The 5,035-nt window shown below is 44.4% G+C and overlaps 1 protein-coding gene across 1 annotated transcript in view; it reads right to left on the reverse strand.

The window, feature by feature from the left end:
* The window catches only part of LNP1 (leukemia NUP98 fusion partner 1), a 40,649-nt gene extending 37,115 nt beyond the window's left edge, over positions 1-3,534 (reverse strand). Inside the window, exon 1 of the mRNA XM_023762105.1 lies at positions 3,519-3,534. The gene's annotated coding sequence lies outside the window, so the exon portion shown is untranslated. The remainder of the gene's footprint in view (positions 1-3,518) is intronic.
* Positions 3,535-5,035: the final 1,501 nt, after the last annotated feature.

Genomic DNA, 5,035 nt, shown 5'->3' on the forward strand with positions numbered 1-5,035 from the left:
AGTGAAATTTCTGTTTGTGTCTCTTAAAAATATGAATGTATTGCTAATCTGAGGCTGTTTGTTTGCTAGGGACTTTGATTTGCTAAAAAGTATTTGTGGCTTTTCTAGTCCAGTGTCATTTGGCTTGCTGGTTAAAGGAAGGCAACGGGCCCTAGAATCTGCAAAAATGGCTGGGAATGAAGCTGGTTAAATGTATTGAAAGGGTTTGGTACCTGTTGCTGCTAGCAGAGGAGGGGCTGATATCCCCTTCTAGCGCACTCCCTTGAAAGAGGCCTGGTTGCTGCTCTGCCACAAAGGGAACTGGTAGAAAGGCAAGAAAGCAGAGCGCTGTAACTAATAAACAGGGTTAACAAAAGGGCACTCTCCCTGGACCTGGAAGCCATCGGGACTTTGAAGTTCTCCAAGAGAGGAGGAATCTGACTCAGAGACTGGCCGAAATCTCGTTGGGTTAGGAGAACCGGAGGCTGAATATTGAACTTATAGACTGCAGTTTGCTGGGCAGAGGTCCAAACCCAGTTGTATAGGGGTTAAGCTGCCTGTGTACAGCAAAACAACTTTCTCCTGTGCCAGAATACATTTTAAGAAAATTGGACAGACTGTGTTTATCGCTAGAAAGAAGAGCGGAGGATTTGGCTGCCTGAAGCGGCCATGATGCCAATATTATGTTTTATTGTATTGATATGTATATTGACCTTTGATTCTCTTGCAGGTTTGAATGTATGCCTTATATAAGAAGGTCAGGAGTAGACTTTAGTCACCTCCCTAAGATGGTTGTATAGCCCTGGCATATCTCATGTTTAGTAGCGGAGGATTTTGCTGCCTGAAGCGGCCATGATGCCAATATATGTTTCATGTATGATATGTATATGACCTTGATTCTCTGCAGGTTTGAATGTATGTTGGCTGTCCTGGAAGGGGACTGTGTGGGGTGAACCCCAAAAGTAAAGGGTGTCTGGCTGCCAAGAGGGCAGGTGCCCAACTGGGCAGGGAAGAGTGCCCATCAGGTTTTGGTCTCTGTTGAGAGACAGTTGACGGTTGGCAGCCTGTATACTGTCTTGCGGGCCTGCGTGACCATGCCCATGTTGGGGGTGGTGCAAGCCTCAACTGGAAAACTGGAAAAGGCCTGTTTGAAATAGAAGGTTTAAGGCATGGTTATGCATTTTTAAAGGACATAGAAAGAAGGTTTAAAGGCTAATTTGAAAGTATAAAATTAATCAAATAGTACAGGAGAGTAATCCAGAGAGAGTAAATAATTTACATTCTGCCTCCCTAAACAGAGGGTAAATAGTTACGCCAAAGTACTTAGGGGGGACTGATAAAAGAAATCCAACAGTTACTGTTTTGTTATAACTCTGAAGAGTCCATGAAAAGGAACTGGCAAGGAAGATCAGAAAATATTAGAGCAGATCAGTATATTTTCCTCCTTATGTAATTCCTCCAAAATCTGGCAATGCTAAATAAGTCATGGCAATACATTTCTTTGCATAAATTCAATAAGACCGGTTTCCAATAGTGGTTTTATTAATGGAAAACTTTGACTGGAGTATCATGTTTTAAAGAAACCTGTCTGAGCTCTGAAGACTTGAAGCCAATAAGAGTGCCACAGGAAAAGCCTGGTATCCTGCTTGGGAGCCCTGAAGATGGCTGGCACTGGAGCATCAGGCCCATGCCCTACCATCACTGGCAGTTGCTAAGAGTAGAAGGGGAGCAGTAAGGATGCCTCTGCGTCCCTGCAGAACCCCCACACACTCTGGGCCGCAACGAATAGGAGGGCTACTGAGATGGGCTTAAAGCCTAGAGCGTGGGCTCAGGTGGAGTTGCTATAGGTGAGGGATTCACCTAACTCAGCAGATACTGTAGGCAGGCCTGATGGCGGCTGGATGGCTTGGCTTCCTGGCTCTACAGGGCACATTAAGATTCAATCATGAGATTCCAGCAAAGGTAGTCAGTTACCATTCTTGTTGTGTTTATGCAAACATCAGGCCAAATTGAATACAGTAGATAAATTAATCTTGATTTGGCTTCTTGATAGCCATAGAGGAATTTTAAGAAGAAAAATCCTATTTCAATAGAAGTTGTTAAAGCTAAAATGGTTTCTTTCCCTTCCACCGGACCATTTGTTATAGTTTGTCTCTGCCAGGTCACAAGCCCAGCTCCTTCTGTGCCCAGGACAGCAGGAAGCCTGAGTGGAAGGTGACCTCTAACCAGACATACCTGCTGCAGATCACCCTCAAGAAGACAGCGGACCTCAAGGGACCCCTTGTAATCCTCCTAATGCTGTTGACTTTTGGCCCTTGCATTATTAACAGACTAGTCCAATTTGTCAAGAAGCGTATAGGGATAGTTCAGTTGATAGTTCTGTGCGCCCAGTACAGGCCTCTAGCAATGGTGAAATAGAAATGCAGTCCGTCTCATTATTGAGCCGGAAGTTCCAAGACAAAGGGGGGAATGAAAGGGTGAGGGCTACGCCCTCCAACTTGCCCCAAATCCTCCATTTTTGGGCAGAGCCATGTGCTCAGCAAGGAGCTTCTTCCCGGAAGAAGCCCAAGCCTCTGCTAGCCACACCTAGGATTTCTTTAAACTAACCAATGATAATCAAGGGAAGTGCGCGCCATAGATATGACCACATCCTGTGTAACAAGACACTGACTTGCGCCTGGCCAATCGGCAGGGCCCACAGTCCTCTCTCCTCCCCTTACTCCAACCCCCCTATAAAACCCCTCTACCCACAAAGCTTGCTCTCTCTCTCTGTCACTTGCCACTGCGTCGGTAAGGAGGGTAGAGGAGCCAAGCCCGGGCTTGAATACAGATTCTTATGCTTTTGCATCGGACACGGCTGGCTCCCTGGTGTGGTCTCTTGGGGATCCTGAAATCTGGGCATAACAGTTCTATTGGGCAGTATTTATCTAGAGATTGGTTAGAGTAGAACCAAGAAAATTTAGTCTCCTGAAAGTCAGGGAAAACAGGGTTTCAAGGAGTAAATGACCAATGGTGTCAAGTGCTTCAATAAAAGCATATAAAGACCAAAAACAAACAAATAATTTATTTAGTGACTTTAAAGCAGTTTCAGACTAGTAATAAAGTTAGAAACTAGATTATAAGAGATTTTGGAGATTTTGGATAAATAAGTAGAGATAACAGGTGTAGACAATTCTTCCCAGTAAAGAAAAACAGAGAATGGAAACCTAAGGAAGAGTTCAAAGAGAATCGAACTGTGTATGTATGTACTAATACTTAATATAAGCATGTTTGTGGGCTCACTGGAAGACTTAGACACCAATTAACCAGCTATCCACCAACTTTCCCAATCAGAAAGGCTTTCATGTAGCAATAACAATAGAGGGTATATAATCATACAATGTTAAAGCTATGAGGAGCCTCAGAAATAATCTAATCCACGGGTCTCATTACATAGAAAGTAGAGGTGCCCATAACCACACAGCTCAGTAGTATTAAAATCTAGAATAAGACCTCAGATCTGCATGCACCAGTTAGACATTTTACCTCATTCAACTGACCAGAGAAGAGGTGAAGAAAGCTTTTTATATTGAGTTCCATTAATCTAGAAAAAAAAAAAAGGAGAAATGTCTATGTTCACATATACAAAACTTCAATTTTTTATAAAGGAGACAGTTTTCTTCTTTAAAATTTAGAAACACAGAGAACAAAGATTTGAGTGTCTCCTATTTTATAACAAACTAGAGGCCCGGTGCACGAATTTGTGCATAGGTGGGGTCCCTCAGGGTGGCCTGAGGGGATCAGGCCCCAGCTTGAACCCCAGCCTTGAAGCCCCACAGCTCCGCTTGGCACCCCGCCGTGGCCTGGCACCACCCTCTCACCTGCTCCATCATCCTGCCTGTGGAGTGATCAATCGGGACTGAGGGGCCCCCTCACCTGGCTCCCTCAGCGCCTAGGAGCCAGACAGCAGCCCCACCCCCTGCCACTGGCACTGGTCGCAGTCTGTGGGGCAATCAGCGGGGCAATCAGGCCCCCAATCGCACCCACCTTGGCCTGGTGCCACCCGCTCACCTGCTCCACCATCCCACCATGGTCCCATTCTCGTCGGGGCCCATTTTGGCCAGCAGCACCTCCACTGCTGCCCACTGCCAGCACCACATCACCGACACCCACCATGTTCCTCACCGCCCCCTGGTGGTCAGTGCACGTCATAGCGAGCGGTCGAACTCCCGAACTCCCAGTCGAACAATTTGCGTATTAGGCTTTTATTATATAGAATTACACTAAAAAGACTTTAAATATTACCTATCTAAATCTTTATTATAACCTGAGAGGTGTTACGTTTTTGCTGTTTCACAATCTAGAGGTGTATGCATCAGATCAGGAAGGTAACAAAGCTAGTGACATTCTTGCTCAGTTCTGTACTCTAATCAATTTGGAAATGATGGAGAAAATGGGAGGACAGATGAATAGGCTCAGGAATGGAAATCAGATTAACAAAGTATAAAATCAACAAGAACCAATTCATTTATTGATGTTGATCTTAAAAATAAAGTCCCCAGCCTGGCAGCCCAGCTGGCATGGCTTAGTGGTTGAGCGTCAACCTATAAACCAGGAGGACACGGTTCAATTCCTGGCCAGGGCACATGCCCGGGTTTCCAGCTTGATCCCCAGTGTAGGATATGTGGGAGGCAGCCGATCAATGATTTTCTCTCATCGTTGATGTTTCTATCTCTCTCTCCCTCTCCCTTCCTCTCTGAAATAAATAAAAATCTATTCTTAAAAAATTAAGTCTCCAAAAACAGCCCTTTAGATAAATCTTAATTAAACAAATGTTTCAAGAACCTCTAACATTGATTGCCTTTGGAGAGAGGAACTGGGTGACTGGGGACAGGGGTTGGAGAAAGACTTCACAGTAAACACTTTGTAACTTTTGGGTTGTAACCATAACAACCTATTATCTATTTCAATAAATAAATACGTCTTTTTGAAACACTTTAAATGTTTTAGTTCCCACCAATAGTTTGTAATAGCATTTGACAATCCTGTATGAGGCTGCAGAAAAATGGAAATTTCA

This window comes from Myotis lucifugus, unplaced genomic scaffold, assembly GCF_000147115.1.
Source record: "Myotis lucifugus unplaced genomic scaffold, Myoluc2.0 scaffold_231, whole genome shotgun sequence".
NCBI classification, from domain to species: Eukaryota; Metazoa; Chordata; class Mammalia; order Chiroptera; family Vespertilionidae; genus Myotis; species Myotis lucifugus.